Source organism: Tursiops truncatus, chromosome 1 (assembly GCF_011762595.2).
Source record: "Tursiops truncatus isolate mTurTru1 chromosome 1, mTurTru1.mat.Y, whole genome shotgun sequence".
NCBI lineage: Eukaryota > Metazoa > Chordata > Mammalia > Artiodactyla > Delphinidae > Tursiops > Tursiops truncatus.
Genome location: NC_047034.1, coordinates 43,521,457 through 43,541,907, shown reverse-complemented (window position 1 = coordinate 43,541,907; position 20,451 = coordinate 43,521,457). Strand labels below are relative to the sequence as shown.

Here is a 20,451-nt window from a genome sequence, read left to right as displayed (position 1 = left end):
GTCTTCTGCCAGCGTTCAGTAGGTGTTCTGTAGGAGTTGTTCCCCGTGTAGATGTATTTCTGGTGTATCTGTGGGGAGGAAGGTGACCTCCGCATCTTACTCTTCCGCCCGGATTTTCTTCATATACTTTAACTGAAGCAATATTACAATAGACTATAGAGACAATATGAAAATCTAGATATCCCCTCTTCAGCCAGACATTAAAGGAATTTGCAAAAATGTCCAATAATGCCACTCTTCCCATTAAATTATTTTTGGTTTAAGAATGTTATTTTTCATTAAAATATATACTTGTGTTGACATATAATGAACCTATTATTATTTTAAAATGAATATGTAGGTAATTGTTTTAAACATTTCTGTTTCCATGGCAAATGCAGTAGATATCAGTAGCTATAAGCCATATAATCAAAAGCTTTCTTGGGTCCTCAATAATTTTGAAGAGCATACAGGGATCCTGAGACCACGAAGGTTAAGAATCACTGGTGTCTATTGTGTGGCTCCTTCACACCATATTATCTCTTCAGTCTCGGATTCTAGAAGATAGGATGAGAACTAAAATTGTCTGCATAAAATGAACGGGAATAGGGCAAAAATATGGTCATCAGACATGATTCTAGAAATTGCTTGCTTTGAAATAAGGAGAAAGACAATTTGTTGTGATTAAAGGTATATACTGATTAATGAATAAAAAGTTTTGGGGAGGATATTTATGATTTCGTTTCAACTGGAAAGTTGTCAAGCTACTGTTTACTGTTTCTGTAAATATGAGGGTAGTTATAATCTTAAAAAGTGCCCAATGGTGATATTCATTTTCTTTCTTTCTTTCTTTCTTTCTTTTTTGGCTGCGCCAGAGGGCATGCAGGATCTTAACCCTGACCAGGGATTGAACCTGTGTCCCCTGCAGTGGAAGCTCAGAGTCCTAACCACTGGACTGCCAGGGAATTCCCCCAGTGGTGATATTCTTATCTTTTAACATGGAGAGATATGGATCTTCGTAAGTAAAAATTTATTTTTTAAATGTGTTTGAGACCATGTCCATTACCTCTGGCTTCATAATGGTAATTTCTTAGATTTCCCCCATACTCTACAAACCAGAGTAACTTCACTATGGTCTTTCTTTGTCCTAATCAGTGCCTTTACCCAGGCTTGAAATCTCATGCAGTCTTTGACTCTTTTTTTCTACTTTATTTCTAATCACCTGCCAAATTGTATTGTCACTTCTTTCTAAAGTTGCTTCACCTTTGTTCCTTTCTTCTCTATCCCCAGTGCCCTCTCCTAGTTGGGTGGTCATCACCCAATGCCTGGATTTCTATAGCCGCTTCCTAGCTGATCACTCTGCTTCTGGGTACATTAAAAATCTAAAACAGTGATTTGATCTTTCCACTTCTGAGCATAAAACCTTCTGGAGGCTCGCCATTTCCCATAAAATAAAGTTCCTCAGCCCAACATGCAGGGACATTGAACACAATTATTTGTCCCCAGGCTATATGTTCAAAACATCTTTCTTGACAGCTCATCATGAGCCCTTTACTTCAGGTAAGGAAGCTTTCCTACCATCCTGCATAAGATATGCCTATTATTGAAACTAGACCTTTACATGTGTTACCCTGGACATAGAAATGTCCTCTTCCTCTTCTAGTTACAGGTCCCATTCTCACTCCTTATCCAAAGTTCAAGTCCCAACTCTTTTTTGAAATACTCTTCCCTTTCTAATAGCATTTATAAACAAAAATATCAGTAAATAAAATGATTAGAGTGCCTCAATGCTATGAAATATGGGTAATATGGGTGACCTGAGGCAGAGAATACTGTATATATTTTTTTTAATTGTTGAAAGATAGTATGATAAGCAATAGGATTTGGAGTTAGAAGACCAATTTCAAACTCCAGTTTGGGCTAAGGGAATTTTGACATGTCGTATTAGCTTTATGTATTTGGGGTCCTCAGGTGTAAAATGGGCATGTAAATATCATCCATCTCATGGGATCATTGTAGGACTGAATAAGAGAATGTTCCTTAAAAATGGTAAAGCTCCATAAGAATGTTATTGTTATGCTATTATTATTGTCGTTGTTATTATTGTTTTTGTTTCATGCATGTATGTATTTTTATACCCCCAATTAGATTATAAGCTTTTGGAAGGGAAGTGTTGAGTTATTCTTTACTTCGGAATTCCCCCTTGGTTACTAGTATATAATAAAGATTTGAATAAGGCTTGTTGAATGTACAAATAAATTTTTACCAACAAGAGAATTAAGAGGGCTGTGGTAATCCACAAATACATTTTTGTTTTGTTAAGAGAAAAAATACAGGTTGGGAGGCTAGCAATGTGAAGATTACACTGCTTTCATTGAGGGATTGTCTCACAGTGACGAAAATAGTCTTACTACTGAAATCTTATGAGCCACAAGAATTTTAAAAAGATTCCAAGATAAATAATTTATAGCTTCTCAAGGGAGAATGAGGTCAAAATTCTACAGGGAAAGAATGGACCAAAAAAGAGGAGACTTGGGTATGAATCAACATGAAAAGTAAAACTATAATACAATATAAGTTTAGCTAAATTCTGGGACAGTAGCTTACCTCTTACATAAAATAATGTAAAGAGATTATATATAGTTAAACTCTTAATATTCAATCAACTGAATGATTGGCAGCTTATATGAAGGACTATGGCACTATATGGAAACCAGTGTTAGGTGAATACATTTTCAGTGCTTTCAGAATTATAAGAAATGCTCTTAAATTTCTAATAACAAAATACTGTCTTTAGTTACCATATACTATAACTAAAATTAAATTCTGATCCAATGAGAATGTTCAAGGTTAAGAATAGGCTGGTAAGAAAAGGAATATAGCACCATAAATGTGTATTATGTGGGAAGAGAGAAATAGAGAAAATGAACCTCATAAACAGAGGGATCAAATGACTATGATGAAACCAGAGGATGCACCCAAGAGGTTAATGTCCTGCCTGTCCCTGTTTCACTGCCTTCCTCCAACCTTTATAGTTGGACCTGCTATGGGCATTGCTCAGCTCTGCTTCAGACTCTGGAACCAAATCAAGTAAAACATAATAAGCCCTAAGTTAATAGTTTGTTGGCTCAGCCTCAAGTAAAAGCTGTTACTAATCTCTCTCTGACTTTGAGCCTTACCTAGTTCTCATCTTCTGCCTCTTACTATGATTGAAGTGAGTCCCTCCTTTGTTTCCTCTGTAACTATGTCCTGGCTGATTTGGGGTCCTGTGCAGTAACATGTTACTTTTTACCACTTCTCTTTGTCACAAACATACCACTGATTCTTCTAAGTCTGGGGGACTTTTTTGCCTTCTACACAATATAGGAAAATAAATTGCAAAGCTATAAACAAGATATGCTGAAAAAGCACCTAAAATATAAATTTGATTTTCTTCCCATTGAGGAAAGAATGGACTTTCTGTAATAACAAGTAGAAAAAAGTTCAGAAGAATGGTGAACTCTTGATATTTTGCTGCTGAAGCATGGGACCCACAAGCACATTTATATAGAACTGACCCACTGAGTAAGTACAGTCCAACTCTGACAATTTTATGAAAGCCAAAGCAGTTGAACCAGTACTTCAGGGTCACAGTCTAAGCTGTTGTTGAAGTGAAAGTTCTAAGCTGTGCTCCACAAGAACCTTTGGAAATATGATTATTTTGGTCTTCAGTGAAGTTTTCCTGAACACCTACTATATGCCAAGCTATGTGCTAGCTATTAGGACTTCATAGATGAACGGGACTGGGTTTCTGTCCTCAAGGAGCTCACTGTCCTGGTGGGTAAGGAGAAGAGAAAGAGTTGTGGTGATACATTAAAAAAATGATTGAAAGACTATACTTTCAAGGATCATTTCTATAGTTCATTACTAGAGAATTTTCTCTGTGGTGGGAATGTAAATTGATACAGCCACTATGGAGAACAGTATGGAGGTTCCTTAAAAAACTACAAATAGACCCAGCAATCCCACTACTGGGCATATACCCTGAGAAAACCGTAATTCAAAAAGAGCCATGTACCAAAATGTTCATTGCAGCTCTATTTACAATAGCCAGGACATGGAAGCAACCTAAGTGTCCATCTACAGATAAATGAATAAAGAAGATGTGGCACATATATACAATGGAATATTACTCAGCCATAAAAAGAAACGAAATTGAGTTATTTGTAGTGAGGCGGATGGACATAGAGTCTGTCATACAGAGTGAAGTAAGTCAGAAACAGAAAAACAAATACCGTATGCTAGTACATATATATGGAATCTAAAAGAAAAAATGGTTATGAAGAACCTAGGGGCAGGACAGGAATAAAAACACAGACGTAGAGAATGGACTTAAGGACACAGGGAAGGGGAAGGGTAAGCTGGGACGAAGTGAGAGAGTGGCATGAACTTATATACACTACCAAATGTAAAATAGCTAGTGGGAAGCAGCCACATAGCATAGGGAGATCAACTTGGTGCTTTGTGACCACCTAGAGGGGTGGGATAGGGAGGGTGGGAGGGAGACGCAAGAGGGAGGAGATATGGGGATATATGTATATGTATAGCTGATTCCCTTTGTTATAAAGCAGAAACTAACACACCATTGTAAAGCAATTATACTCCAATAATGATGTTAAAAAAAAAATGATTGCGTGAAGAGATTTGGGACTTCATGATATTTGGCCACTCTGAATAGTCACAACAACAAACAAAATTGTATAATATCAGTAATAATTGGGATCCTATTTCATTTGAAAGTCTACTTTTTGTCTCCTAAGGAGAAATCGTAAAACTGTGATGGAAATGAATGTAAGGATTGAAAAAAAAGAGAGATAATAATAATTAGTATAAAACTCTTGCAGTGTAGCAACGGAAAAATAAATGCATATGGTTAGAGATAAAAAAATTAAAATCAATACTAAAAATTACAGTATGGTACAGCTTGAAAAAACTAATAAAGGACATGATTACAGGGTACTCTCATTTGAAGATGATTAGAAAAGACTTTGAGAGTAGTTTCTAACCAGAACCTGAAGGTGATGATGAAAATAAATTCTTATCCTATAGCTAAATCTAGGTAAGGACAAACATCAGTAAATTTGGTTGAAGGATGACAATTAAATGTTGTTGGCTAAAGCAGAGGGGTCAAACTGATGATTAATAAAATATTAGTTAAGGTTTGGTATGGGGAAGATAATGGATGACCTTCAACTTTAGGCTCATGTGGATCTAGGGACTTGTGTGGCAAGCAGTGGAGCAGATCATAAAAGTGTAGAACTAGGACCATATAACCCAACAATTCCACTACTGGGTATATACCCAGAGAAAACCATAATTCAAAAAGACACGTGCACCCCAATGTTCACTGCAGCACTATTTACAATAGCGAGGTCATGGAAGCAACCTAAATGCCCATCGAAAGATGAATGGATAAAGAAGATGTGGTACATATATAAATGGAATATTACTCAGCCATAGAAAGGAATGAAACTGGGTCATTTGTAGAGATGTGGATGGACCTAGAGACTGTCATACAGAGTGAAGTAAGTCTGAAAGGGAAAAACAAATATCGTATCTTAGCGCATATATGTGAAATCTAGAAAAATGGTACAGATGAACTGGTTGGCAAGGCAGAAATAGAGACACAGATGCAGAGAACAAACGTATGGACACCAAGGGGGGAAAGTGGCAGGGTGGTGGTGGTGGTAGGATGAATTGGGAGATTGGGATTGACATATATACACTAATATGTATAAAATAGATAACTAATAAGAACGTGCTGTATAAAAAAAATTAAAAAAAAAGATACAGTCTCTTTATTGGAACAACCAAACACATGCCTTGATATTTGTGGTACATTTATTTATCCAGCACATGCTTTTTCCTCTAGGCAAATAAGCAGAGAATATGCTAGAAACAAACAAACAAAAAAAGAGTTTAATACTAGAGTCAGCTGAAAGCAGAGGAATCTATTGTCTGTGAGAGTCAGGGGAGCAAGAATTTATGGTCCGCTGACAGAGTAGAGATATTCATTCATTCATTCATTCACTCATTCCTTAATCTAGTGTTTATTGGTCACTTGCTATGTTCCAAGAAGTGGTCTAAGCACCGTGGATGCAATAGGGAGTAAAACAGACATGACCTCAAACCTCATGGAACTTACATCCTAGTGGAAAGAGTCAGAAACAGATAACAAACCATGAGAAAAAATACCAGATAACAACTGCATTGCCGAAATTACAGTGAATAATATGGAAGAGAGACTGAGTTGTTCTCTCAAATCTGGGGGTGGGGAAGGGAGGTGAGTAGGAGAGGGCCCTTTGAAGACATGACAGTTAAACAAAGACCTGATGTCAAGAAGGAGCCACGCACATACACAGAGGGATGTGTGGCTGGGATACGCACAGTCTGGTGGAACAATTCCCAGTGGACGGACTAATTCCAACACCCCAGGAGGCCAATGTGGTCAAGAAGGAGTAGGAAAGAAACAAATGGAAGGATCTCAGGAACTTAAACCACAATTCTGAAGTATATAGAAGCAGAGAACTAGGTCAGAGAGAACGTGTCCAGAGCTGGGTGTGGGCGAAGGTGTGGGATTCAGTCACTGATAAACTGGGCAAAGTTAGAATTCAGTACAGTTTGTTGTAAGTAAGGAACCAGAAGTTAACTTGGATCTGAGGCAGTGTTTTCTGGTGGAGGTATTTATAATAATAATAACCACAGTTATAGTGATCTACCCGTATACCTCTGACAGCCTTTTGTTCTCTCTTTGCCTTTATAGCTTTAACTCATTTTCACCTATTGGTTGAAATCAGGCATCCCATCCTCTTGACCCAACTCCCAAATTTTGGTCAACTTTAGGATTCCTTCCTCAGGGTTCCACTAGTACACAGCGCATTATTATTCCCACATAGTCACATTGCTTTATGTTTATATTTTTATATTTTGCTACTATGTGAGGTTTTTTCAGGGTGAGGGATTACTTCTTTTTCTTTATATTCCAAGTAACTGACATAAGCTCTGGTACAAAGAAGTGCTCAATATATAATTTTGGTTGAATAAATGAATGAAAAAATGAGTAGATAATGGCTTACTTAAATCCTTTGTGAAATTAGGCAGGGCAAATGTATAAAATAATAGTAGTTAAATGAGTGAGTATGTTTAATACATGCCAGGTGCTATACTTGCATTATGTCTGTAAATTCTCATAGCAAGTCATTGTGGTGGAGAGTGAAATCATCTGCCTTTCAGAGATGAATAAACTGAAGCTCAGAATCAATAACGAGCAACAGCAAGGTTGTACCCCTGGTGATGGGCAAGGCTGGGAAACAATGCTGGATTCTTTCCACCACTGTGCTTATCTTACCCAGTTAGCCCCAGATCACAGCACAGAGGGTGTTAAAATCACAGACCTGTGCAAGAAGGAAAGTTTTCTGTGCAGGAGCAGACAGTAACTGATTGCTGTGAATGTTTTTGATTTACTAGGCAGTGGAGAACTATTTGAGATTTTGAATGATACTATAAATGCAATATGCTATGATGGAAATGATCTTTGAGATAAATATTTTCAACTGCTCTGGCTACTTCGTACAGGCTGAATTACAGAGAGACCAGTTGGTGTTTATCACAGTTCTTCCAGATGGGGAATTATGAAGAATTAGTATTGTAACCCTAGAACTAGAAAAGAAAAATAACAATATAAGAGATACTGAGCAGGGAAAAAAATGAAAGAACTTAAAATCTCATTAAATGTGGGATAACAAGGAGAGAGTTAATTCAAATGTAACTCTAGGATTAAGAGCACTAGGGAATTTGGGATATCATCTAATTAGAGGAATGTGCTAAATGCTGCTTAAAATTTATTACAGTTTTTAGATCTCCTAATGGTCCATGTAAAAATCATGGAATGGATGATTGCATATTAGTGCACAAGTCATGTCTCAGTTCCTCATCTTTAAACTGGTGAGAATTTTCCTAGGTGATTTCTAGGGTCATTGTCCTCTCTGAATTTGTAAGTTTCTTGTGAACTGAAGCAGTTTCCTTTTTTTACATGCACCTCCCTTTCCTTCCCTCTTCTTATTTCAAAATAATGGCCCTGAAAGTGATCATTATCTGGCTGAACAAATATGTTTAAAAACAAGTATATAATCAGAAATCTTTCCCAGGTTTTATACACATAAAGTGCTTTTTTTTTTTTTTTTAAGTTTGCAAGGCCTGAAAATGTTTGTGGCTGCTTCTTTTTTTTTTTTTTGAGGTAGTTCACGTTTTATTTTTTATTTTATTTTATTTTTTTAACATCTTTATTGCAGTATAATTGCTTTACAATGTTATGTTAGTTTCTGCTGTATAACAAAGTGAATCAGCTATATGTATACATATATCCCCATATCCCCTCCCTCTTGCATCTCCCTCCTACCCTCCCTATCCCACCCCTCTAGGTGGTCACAAAGCACCAAGCTGATCTCCCTGTGCTATGCGGCTGCTTCCCACTAGCTATCTATTTTACATTTGGCCATGTATATATGTCAGTGCTACTCTCTCACATTGTCCCAGCTTACCCTTCCCCCTGCCCGTGTCCTCAAGTCCATTCTCTATGTCTGCATCTTTATTCCTGTCCTGCCCCTAGGTTCCTCAGAACCATTTTTTTTTTAGATTCCATATATATGTGTTAGCATACGATGTTTGTTTTTCTCTTTCTGACTTACATCACTCTGTATGACAGATTCTAGCTCCATCCACCTAACTACAAATAACTCAATATTATTTCTTTTTATGGCTGAGTAATATTCCATTGTATATATGTGCCACATCTTCTTTATCCATTCATCTGTTGATGGACACTTAGGTTGCTTCCATGTACTGGCTACTGTAAATAGTGCTGCAATGAACATTGTGGTACATGACTCTTTTTGAATTATGGTTTTCTCTGGGTATATGCCCAGTAGTGGTATTGCTATGTCATATGATAATTCTATTTTTAGATTTCTAAGGACCCTCCATACTGTTCTCCATAGCGGCTGTACCAATTTACATTCCCACCAACAGTGCAAGAGGGTTCCCTTTTCTCCACACCCTCTCTAGCAGAGAGGGTGTTTGCAGATTTTTGATGATGGCCATTCTGACTGGTATGAGGTGATACCTCATTGTAGTTTTGATTTGCATTTCTCTAATGATTAGTGATGTTGAGCATCCTTTCATGTGCCTCTTGGCCATCTGTATATCTTCTTTGGAGAAATGTCTATTTAGATTTTCTGCCCATTTTCGGATTGGGTTGTTTGCTTTTTTGATATTGAGTTGCATGAGCTGCTTGTAAATTTTGGAGATTAATCCTTTGTCAGTTGCTTTGTTTACAAATATTTTCTCCTATTCTGAGGGTTGTCTTATTGTCTTGTTTATGGTTTCCTTTGCTGTGCAAAAGCTTTCAAGTTTCATTAGGTCCCATTTGTTTATTTTTGTTTTTATTTCCATTTCTCTAGGAGGTGGGTCAAAAAGGATCTTGCCACGATTTATGTCAAAGAGTGTTCTTCCTATGTTTTCCTCTAAGAGTTTTTTTTTTAAAGGTTTATTTATTCATTATTTCTTTATTTAATTTAGTTTTTGGTTGCGTTGGGTCTTAGTTGTAGCATGCGGGATCTTCATTGTGGTGTGTGGGCTTCTCTCTAGTTGTGGTGTGCAGATTTTCTCTTCTCTAGTTGTGGCGTGCAGGCTCCAGGGAGTGTGGACTCTGTAGTTGTGGCATGGGTTCCAGAGCACGTGGGCTCTGTAGTTTGCGGCTCGTGGACTCTGGTTGAGGTGGGCAAGCTCAGTAGTTGTGGCACGCTGACTTAGTTGCCCCGTGGCATGTGGGATTTTAGTTCCCCAACCAGGGATCAAACCCCTGTCCCCTGCATAGTAAGGCGGATTCTTTATCACTGGACCACCAGGGAAGTCCCTCCTCTAAGAGTTTTATAGTGTCTGGCCTTACATTTCGGTCTTTAATCTATTTTGAGTTTATTTTTGTATATGGTGTTAGGGAGTGTTCTAATTTTATTCTTTTACATGTAGCTGTCCAGTTTTCCCAGCGCCACTTATTGAAGAGGCTGTCTTTTCTCCACTGTATATTCTTGCCTCCTTTATCAAAGATAAGGTGACCATATGTGCGTGGGTTTATCTCTGGGCTTTCTGTCCTGTTGCATTGATTTATATTTCTGTTTTTGTGCCAGTACTGTAGCTTTGGAGCCTGATTTCTCCAGCTCCGTTTTTCTTTCTCAAGATTGCTTTGGCTATTCGGGGTCTTTTGTGTTTCCATACAAATTGTGAAATTTTTGTTCTAGTTCTGTGAAAAATACCATTGGTAGTTGGATAGGGATTCCACTGAATCTGTAGATTGCTTTGTGTAGTACAGTCATTTTCACAATGTTGATTCTTCCAATCCAAGAACATGGTATATGTCTCCATCTATTTGTATCATCTTTAATTTCTTTCATCAGTGTCTTATAGTTTTCTGCATACAGGTCTTTTGTCTCCTTAGGTAGGTTTATTCCTAGATATTTTATTCTTTTGGTTGCAATGGTAAGTGGGAGTGTTTTCTTGATTTCACTTTCAGATTTTTCATCATTAGTGTCTAGGAATGCAAGAGATTTCTGTGCATTAATTTTGTGTCTTGCTTCTTTACCAAATTTATTGATTAGCTCTAGTAGTTTTCTGGGAGCATCTTTAGGATTCTCTATGTATAGTATCATGTCATCTGCAAACAATGACAGCTTTACTTCTTTTCTGATTTGGATTCCTTCTATTTCTTTTTCTTCTCTGATTGCTGTGACTAGAACTTCCAAAAGTATATTGAAAAATAGTGGTGAGAGTGGGCATCCTTGTCTTGTTCCTGATTTTAGAGGAAATGGTTTCAGTTTTTCACCATTGAGGACGATGTTGGTTATGGGTTTGTCATATATGGCCTTTATTATGTTGAGGAAAGTTCCCTCTATGTCTACTTTCTGGAGAGTTTTTTTATCATACACGGGTGTTGAATTTTGTCAAAAGGTTTTTCTGCACTTATTGAGATTATCATATAGTTTTTCTCCTTCAGTTTGTTAATATGGTGTATCACATTGATTGGTTTGCGTATATTGAAGAAACTTTCATTCCTGGGATAAACCCTACTTGATCATGGTGTATGATCCTTTTAATGTGCTGTTGGATTCTGTTTGCTAGTATTTTGTTGAGGATTTTTGCATCTATGTTCATTAGTGATATTGGTCTGTAGTTTTCTTTTTTTGTGACATCTTTTCCTGGTTTTGGTATCAGGGTGATGGTGGCCTCGTAGAATGAGTTTGGGAGAGTTCCTCCCTCCGCTATATTTTAGAAGAGTTTGAGAAGGATAGGTGTTAGCTCTTCTCTAAATGTTTGATAAAATTTGCCTCTGGAGTCATCTGGTCCTGGGCTTTTGTTTGTTGAAGATTTTTAATCACAGTTTCAATTTCAGTGCTTGTGACTGGTCTGTTTTTATTTTCTGTTTCTTCCTTGTTCAGTCTCAGAAGGTGTGGTTTTCTAGGAATTTGTTCATTTCTTGCAGGTTGTCCATTTTACTAGCATATAGTTGCTGGTGGTTATCTCTCATGATTCTTTGTATTTCTGTAGTGTCAGTTGTTACTTCTCCTTTTTCATTTCTAATTCTGTTGATTTGAATCTTCTCTCTTTTTTTCTTGATGAGTCTAGCTAATGGTTTATCAATTTTGTTTATCTTCTCAAAGAACCAGCTTTTCTTTTTATTGATCTTTGCTGTTGTTTCCTTCATTTCTTTTTCATTTATTTCTGATCTGATCTTTATGATTTCTTTCCTTCTGCTAACTTTGGGGATTTTTGTTCTTCTTTCTCTAATTGCTTTAGGTGTAAGGCTAGGTTCTTTATTTGAGATGTTTGTTGTTTCTTGAGGTAGGATTGTATTGCTATAAACTTCCATCTTAGAACTGCTTTTGCTGCATCCCATAGGTTTTGGGTCATCGTGTTTTCATTGTCATTTGTTTCTAGGTATTTTTTGATTTCCTCTTTGATGTCTTCAGTGATCTCTTGATTATCTAGTAATGTATCATTTAGCCTCTATGTGTTTCTATTTTTTACAGATTTTTTTCCAGTAATTGATATCTACCCTCATAGCATTGTGGTCAAAAAGATACTTGATTTGATTTCAATTTTCTTAAATTTACCAAGACTTGGTTTTTTGACCCAAGATATGATCTGTCCTGGAGAATGTTCCATGAGCACTTGAGAAGAACTTGTATCCTGTTGTTTTTGGATGGAATGTCCTATAAATATCAATTAAGTCCATCTTGTTTAATGTGTCATTTAAAGCTTGTGTTTCCTTAATTATTTTCATTTTGGATGATCTGTCCATTGGTGAAAGTGGGGTGTTAAAGTCCCCTAGTATAAATGTGTTACTGTTGACTTCCCCTTTTATGGCTGTTAGGATTTGCCTTATGTATTGAGGTGCCCCTATGTTGTGTGCATAAATATTTATAATTGTTATATCTTCTTCTTGGATCGATCCCTTGATCATTATGTAGTGTCCTTCTTTGTCTCTTGTAATTGTCTTTGTTTTAAAGTCTATTTTGTCTGATATGAGAATTGCTACTCCAGCTTTCTTTTGATTTCCATTTGCATGGAATATCTTTTTCCATCCCCTCACTTTCAGTCTATGTGTCCCTAGGTCTGAAGTGGGTCTCTTGTAGACAGCATATATACGTGTCTTGTTTTTGTATACACTCAGTCAATCTGTGTCTTTTGGTGGGAGCATTAATCCATTTACATTTAAGGTAATTATCGATATGTATGTTCCTATTCCCATTTTCTTAATTGTTTTGGGTTTGTTATTGTAGGTCTTTTCCTTCTCTTGTGTTTCCTGCCTAGAGAAGTTCTTTTAGCATTTGTTGTAAAGCTGGTTTGGTGTTGCTGAATTCTCTTAGCTTTTGCTTGTCTGTAAAGTGTTTTCTGTTGTTTTTTTTTTTTTGTGGTACATGGGCCTCTCACTGTTGTGGCCTCTCCCGTTGCGGGCCATGGCTCATGGGCCTAGCTGCTCCACAGCATGTGGGATCTTCCCGGACTGGGGCACGAACCCGTGTCCCCTGCATTGGCAGGCGGACTCTCAACCACTGTGCCACCAGGGAAGCCCTGTCTGTAAAGTTTTTAATTTCTCTGTCAAATCTGAATGAGATCCTTGCTGGGTAAAGTAATCTTGGTTGTAGGATTTTCCCTTTCATCACTTTAAATATGTCCTGCCACAGCCTTCTGGCTTTCAGAGTCTGGTGAAACATCAGCTGTTAACCTTATGGGGATTTTCTTGTATGTTATTTGTTGCTTTTCCCTTGCTGGTTTGAATATTTTTTGTTTGTATTTAATTTTTAAAATTTGATTAATATATGTCTTGGTGTGTTTCTTCTTGGATTTTTCCTGTATGGGACTCTCTGAGCTTCCTGGACTTGACTGAATATTTCCTTTCCCATATTAAGGAAGTTTTCAACTATAATCTCTTCAAATATTTTCTTAAACACTTTCTTTTCCTCTTCTTCTTCTGGGACCCTTAAAATTTGAATGTTGGTGCATTTAATATTGTCTCCAATGTCTCTGAGACTGTTCTCAATTCTTTTCATTCTTTTTTCTTTATTCTGCTCTGCTGTAGTTATTTCCACTATTTTATCTTCCAGGTCACTTTATCCATTCTTCTGTCTCAGTTATTCTTCTATTGATTCCTTCTAGAGAATTTTTAATTTTATTTATTGTGTTGTTCATCATTGTTTGTTTGCTCTTTGTTTCTTTTAGGTCCTTGTTAACCATTTCTTGTATTTTCTCCTTTCTATTTCCAAGAGTTTGGATCATCTTTACTACCATTACTCTGAATTCTTTTTCAGGTAGACTGCCTATTTCCTCTTCATTTCTTTGGTCTGATGGGTTTTTACTTTGCTCCTTCATCTGCTGTATATTTCTCTGTCTTCTCATTTTGTTTAACTTACTGTGTTTGAGGTCTCCTTTTTGCAGGCTGCAGGTTTGTAGTTCCCATTGGTTTTGGTGTCTGCCCTCAGTGAGTAAGGTTGGTTCAGTGGGTTGTGTAGGCTTTCTGGTGGGTGGGACTGGTGCCTGTGTTCTGGTGGGTGGGGCTGGATCTTGTCTTTCTGGTAAGCAGGGCTGCATTGGGTGGTGTGTTTTGGGGTGTCTGTGAACTTAGTATGATATTAGGTAGCCTCTCTGTTAATGGGTGGTGGTGTGTTCTTGTCTTGCTAGTTGTTTGGCATGGGGTGTCCAGCACTGGAGCTTACTGGCCGTTGGGTGGAGCTGGGTATTAGCATTGAGACGGAGTTCACTGGGAGAGCTCTCGCCAATTGATATTACATGGGTCTCTGGTGGTCCAGTGTCCTGAACTTGACTCTCCCACCTCGGAGGCTCAGGCTTAACACCAGGCAGAGCACCAAGACCCTGTCAGCCACATGGCCAAGTATGTGGGGAGTTTCTTGCCTTTTTGGCAATCTGAGGCCTTCTGCCAGTGTTCAGTAGGTGTTCTGTAGGAGTTGTTCCACATGTAGCTGTATTTTTGATGTATTTGTGGGGAGGAAGGTGATCTCCACGTCTTAATCCTCCGCCGTCTTGTAGGCCCCCCTGTGACTGCTTCTTGTCTTTGGTAAGCATTGCTTCACAAAACCACCTGTTTTTCTTTCTTTTTTAAATTTAAATGAAGTTTACATTTTTTTATTTTAAATTTTTAAATTTAAACGAAAATTTAACCCAGAGTTATGAGGCTGTTTTCTATTATGGTTTCCTCCACTGTAATCATTTGATAAAACTCTTCTTCTATTTACCTTACTTTCATTGATTTCACTGCAGACACCCTCAGAAATGGCTAAGGAACTCTACTGTCATCAATCATCCAGTTGAGGTATGTTGCAGAGTGTTAAAATTTCATTCTAGAACCTTAATATGAGAAACAGAAGCATACTAGTTTGTGTTAATTTTGGTCCTGAATTCATTGTGCCTTATCTTAAAAAAAAAATTCAACCAGAATTTGGGGAGCATAATTCAGAATTTGGTAACACAAAGAAGAAATATTATAGGAAAACATGTTATTATCATATATAAAATGCAGAGCAGTGGAATCTTGGAAATTAAGATACTGATTTATCACACTGTTTCTTGAATTAATTAAGATCAGTTATCGAAACTAATAGAATAAAAAATAACAAGACAAAAGAGCTTAGAAAGCTAAGCAGAGGGAATTCATTCATTTCAAAAGATCTATTGCATACTAGTTATTAACTTATGTGGCATCATGTTTTACATAGTTTATACAGCAGAACACAAAATAGACAGTCTTGCCCTCCCCAGGAGTGTAGTCTAGAGCATGAAACTATAGGAAATGTAGGCACTGCATAAATGACTTGAAGTGTTAAGATGGAGATTTGCAGGGGAAATAAAAGGAAAAGGAGAGAAGCCTGGTTTGTTTGGGCAGAGAAAGGTGGGTGTTGGCCTGGTAAAATCTTTTTGGAAAAAGGAATCTTTAAATTGAAAATTGAAGTTAAGTAGATGTCAGCAAGGCAGAGATGTTGAGAAAGAAATGTGATTTGTGTGAAGGTAATTAGACAGTCAAGAGTATGAGATATTGGAATTGAAAAAAGTCCAGTTAGCTCTGGAGAAAAGAGAAACAGATGATACTTATTGAGTCAAGGTATTCTGAGACCATGTCAAAGAGAATGGGTAGCATTCCAAAAGAAGTGGGGAGACATTGAAGGGAATTGACAAAAGATTTGTGTACTGCAGTGATCATGACCATATTAGCTGCTATTAGAGAAAGCTTTGGAGGGGAAACGAGTGAAAGTTGGGAACATATATGTGTATATCTATATGTGCCTCTCAGACAATATGTCTACCAGGCAATAAGGTAGATTGTATTAACTGAAGAAAGAGCAAGAGGAAGTTTGGGATTATGATTTATCGCATTTATGCAGCCTGGTGAAGTCTTCCTTCTTGATGACAACACTTGTTAAGAGATTGCAAACATTTGTACTGCTGGAAGTGTTCCCTAGCCTTTCTGGATAGGGTTCAAAATTATGGTTCCCAGACCTTTGGATATCAGGGATCAAAAATTACTTCCCTCTCCCCCCCGCAAAAAACCAAACCAAAACAATAACCCAAATAAAAATTTGGATTGCCATTCTAACACCAAACTTTAAAGAATACAATCTCACAAGAAATGGTAAGCCTTCTCGTTCCTCTGAAAGGATGGTTAATAACATTTTTGTGCATAAGATTTTCCTCATTTTTCTAGTTCTATAGTTCACAAAGCTATAACATTTTGTCTTGTTCAGAGTAGCCCAAAGACTGAATTTTGTAAACCTCAGCTCCACCTACCACAGAGACAGGATAAAAACTGGTATTGCCCTTACCTGTGAATCAAACATACCCAAAGTCACTTAAGAGTTTGAAAATGCCTTAATTCCCCACCTGTGTCTTTTAGGATAGACTAGAAGGGGCTTAACCTCTCTTACCGAGAAAGTGGCAGAGTTGCTTATTCATTGGAGGAGAGCAGAGGTTTCTCAGAGTTTTCCTTTGTTTAATAACTACTAGATTTGTAAATATACCCCTGGAAGACACAACACAATTCTGATGAGTCATCGTGCTTTCATATAAGAGTGCTGAAAAGTAGCCTCAGAATAGGAACAGAAACTTAAAACCTCTTATTTTAAGACTTCCCTGACTTGTGGTATTTTTCTAAGGAACATACACATACAATAAAATAGCTGCATATATATTAATATATATTGAAAATATTTAGAAATTAAAGATCCAGTGAGTGAGCATCTCTGAAAATGTTTGTTTCATAGACACTGTATTTTTGCTTTCACTTTATTCTTAATTAAAGTAGTTCATCTGGTGGAAGAAAACTTTGGGAACAGGAAAATGTAATTTTTGTCTCTATATAAAGCAGGCTTAAGAAGGTCTGAGAGTTTAGTCTTAACCTGGAGAGGAATGACACTAGCATACTTCCCACTAGCACATCAAGAAGAGTATTTCCAGAAACTTGAACTTCTTGCTTCCTTCATCATTCCTTAGATATTTTAGAGCAGAATAAATGCTATTATTACTAGGTAAAATCCTGCCTATGTACAATGTGATATTTGTCAAACTTGTTTTAAGTTACATATATTAAAAAAACAACAACAATAAAAATGCCATGGGTTTCGAAATCAGGAAGACTTGAGTCTGGATCTCTGCTCTAACACTAATAACTTACCTTGGGCAATTTAGTGAACGTGTGCCTTAGTTTCTCATTTATATGAGAATATTATTAATTATTAATTAATGTGGATAATACCCTGTTATAGTGCAGTTGAAAGTGAATGAAACAGCATCAGTATGTTTTCTGGACCCTCAATAAATGATTACTATTCTCTTGTCATTTTCATTCTTCTGGTTCTAGTATCCAACCCTCCCTTTCCACCTAGATCCCTTTGGATGTACTGGATGTTGGATATCCATCTGCCTGATCTAGAGTGTTCTCCACAGGGAAACATACAAATGTTAACTTTCCCATTGCTCCTCAGATCAAAGTTTGCCTCTTCAATTAATTGTGGATTTGAACTGAGTTTTAGTTACAAAAATGTTTAACAAAATTTTGTTTATAATAGTGGAAAATGTTGGAAATAGCGTAATATCTTAAAATAAGTTATCCTTTAATAAATTCTAGTGTACTCATATATTGTAATATTACACAACCATTAAAAATATCTTATTGGCATGGAAAAATATTTCCAACATGCTGTGGATAGGGAAAAATAGAAATACAGTGTAATGATATGAAAAATCATATGTACATGCATAGAATAAAAAACCAGAATGATATACAACAAATGTTAACAATTGTTATCTCTGGATGGTGGGATGTGCGATTTTTTCTTCTCTTTCTTCTAAATAAGTAGGCCAGTGGCTATGACTTCTATAAGACAGGATGTAAGAAATGTGACATTTATTTTCCTAGTCAAAGTTAAACTGCTCCTAGTCCCTATCTGGCTAGGACATTTAATTTCAAGCATTATTATTATTTTTTTTTTTTGCGGTACGCGGGCCTCTCACTGTTGCGGCCTCTCCCGCTGCGGAGCACAGGCTCCGGACGCGCAGGCTCAGCGGTCATGGCTCACGGGCCCAGCCGCTCTGCGACATGTGGGATCCTCCCGGACCGGGGCGTGAACCCGTGTCCCCTGCATCGGCAGGCGGACTCTCAACCACTGCACCATCAGGGAAGCCCTCAAGCATTGAAACTTGTTTCCTCTTAAAATTATCCAAGTTTGTGCAAGTGTCCTGTGGATCTTGTAAAGTTCCAATCATTTAAATAGAATCTTCACGTTTTGTTGTATTGCCATTACCCATGATAAGCCCATGCCCAAACCGCATCATGCCTTTAAATCTAAGGAATTTTCTCTTTCCTCTGGGCCCAGCTTGAGTCCTACAAACTCCTGCAGATATAGTCCAGTGTTACCCTAGGCACTGTGCATTTTGTGATCCCAAATCTTTTCATTCCTCCTCAAATTGTTTTTCTTATTTTCACATGGCAAAATTGTTTCCCACTATGAATAAACTGGCTTTCTTATTCAGGTATTAACTCATGATGTAAGTGGAAATTGGAAGATGAAATCTAAATATACACTATTAAATGCATACTTATTACGTATCACTATGTATTACTTATATACTACTATGTAATAATATGTATTATTATTGTATAAGGCACTAGAATCCTTAATTTTAAGTGGAGTCTCTGAACCATCAATCTTATACAAATTATCTTCTACCATGCGGCCAGGTAGCCATTCCCCAGAGGTCTTGCTACCTGCTCTTGATCTGAGGGATTGGGTTACCAGCACTCTGTAAATAAACAAATCACCTGGATCCTTTCTACCTTGTCTTCACATTTGCTCCCTTTCATAATTCCCTATAAGAACTTGCACTTTGCAAACATATTGGGAAAAAACATGGAGGAAAGTGGGGAGTACAGGGGAGTAATCTTCTCCATGCTTTATAGTGGCTGCTTTAGTGGTTATACTTCTTAAAAGATTATTTGTTAAGGGAACACAATATCATGATTTGGAGTAGAGAAGAAAAACTACCCATAGCCCTGAGAACTAAACACAAAAGGATGGCACATGCATTTTCAAAATGTTCAACAGTGAAATTTTTACCTTTCTAATATGAATTTTTTTAAAAAAGAAAAACAGCTATCAGGGACCAAAACAAAACATGTGTTTATAAAAACTCAAAACTTTCCCAATTCTTATTTACTTGGGAGCTTTTTCTTTGACTTCTAAGGCTCAATTAATTTATCTGTAAATAGGCAATGGGAAAGAGCTATAGAAAGAGATATGTAATTTGAGGTCAAAGGTTTGGTTTAAACTTTGATGTTCACTTTTGGGTAAATCACCTACTCTGCAAGGCTGGGGCAATGCTACCAGGATGCCCAGTTAATCCCAGAGGTTACATGCAACTCCATCGGATGACTCCAGTACACTGGAAAGAGTTTCTTCTCTAAGGAATCGTGTCTGCCTCCCCGAGGACTTAAAAGCAGAGGACACATTTTATAATCCCAAATCTCCTTCCCCAAATTGTTTTTCATAACTTTCAGTTGGCAAAACTGATCCCAGCTAAGAATAAACTGACTGACTTGTTCAGACATAACTATATGAGGTAAGCAGCAATTTGAAGATTAAATCTTAAATCTTAATAAAACATTAAATACATACCATGTATAAGACATTGTCTCTAACTCTAGACTGAGTCTCTGAATCATCAATCTGTTACAGATTATCTTCTCATACCATGTGGTTTGGTCTACTCCTGGAGTTGAGTTTTGTCAAACTGTCTCAACCTTCCAAATCATCTTTCTCATCTTGATAAGTCTCCTCCCCTACAGGGAGTTCACCATTCCTTCTTGACACAGTAATCACTCAGGTGTTCCCCCTCCTCACATTACTGTCTCTATTCTTCAGTCTATGCTGCTGTGTTACTAAATACCAAGTTAATAATGTCATTCCCTTGCTAAGAGCCAAGAAACCAACACCCTTCTCTGACAAGTAACTACCATATTCAAAACAGAATAGCGCAACTAACCACTACCATCTTTGATAGCTGGGAAATTTCTTTCTTTCATTCTTTCTTTCTGTCTTTTTTTTTCAAATTTGCCATTACATTTATTTATTCTCTTTTTTAAAATTTTATTTTTTTAATTGAAGTGTAGTTGATTTATAATGTGTTAGTTTCTTCTTTTTTTTAATTTTTGGCTGCGTTGGGTCTTCATTGCTGCGTGCAGGCTTTCTCTAGTTGAGGTGAGTGGGGACTACTCTTCATTGCGGTGCACAGGCTTTTCACTGCAGTGGCTTCTCTTGTTGCAGAGCATGGGCTCTAGGCGTGTGGGCTTCAATAGTTGTGGCATGTGGGCTCAGT

The 20,451-nt window shown here is 37.2% G+C and overlaps 1 protein-coding gene and 1 pseudogene across 1 annotated transcript in view; both read left to right on the top strand.

Moving 5' to 3' along the window:
• Positions 1 to 868: 868 nt before the first annotated feature.
• Positions 869 to 20,451, top strand: part of PLA2G4A (phospholipase A2 group IVA) — a 189,354-nt gene continuing 169,771 nt past the window's right edge. The window contains exon 1 of the mRNA XM_019918613.3: positions 869 to 997. The gene's annotated coding sequence lies outside the window, so the exon portion shown is untranslated. The remainder of the gene's footprint in view (positions 998 to 20,451) is intronic.
• On the top strand, positions 3,848 to 3,951 carry LOC117310009 (small nucleolar RNA U3; annotated as a pseudogene).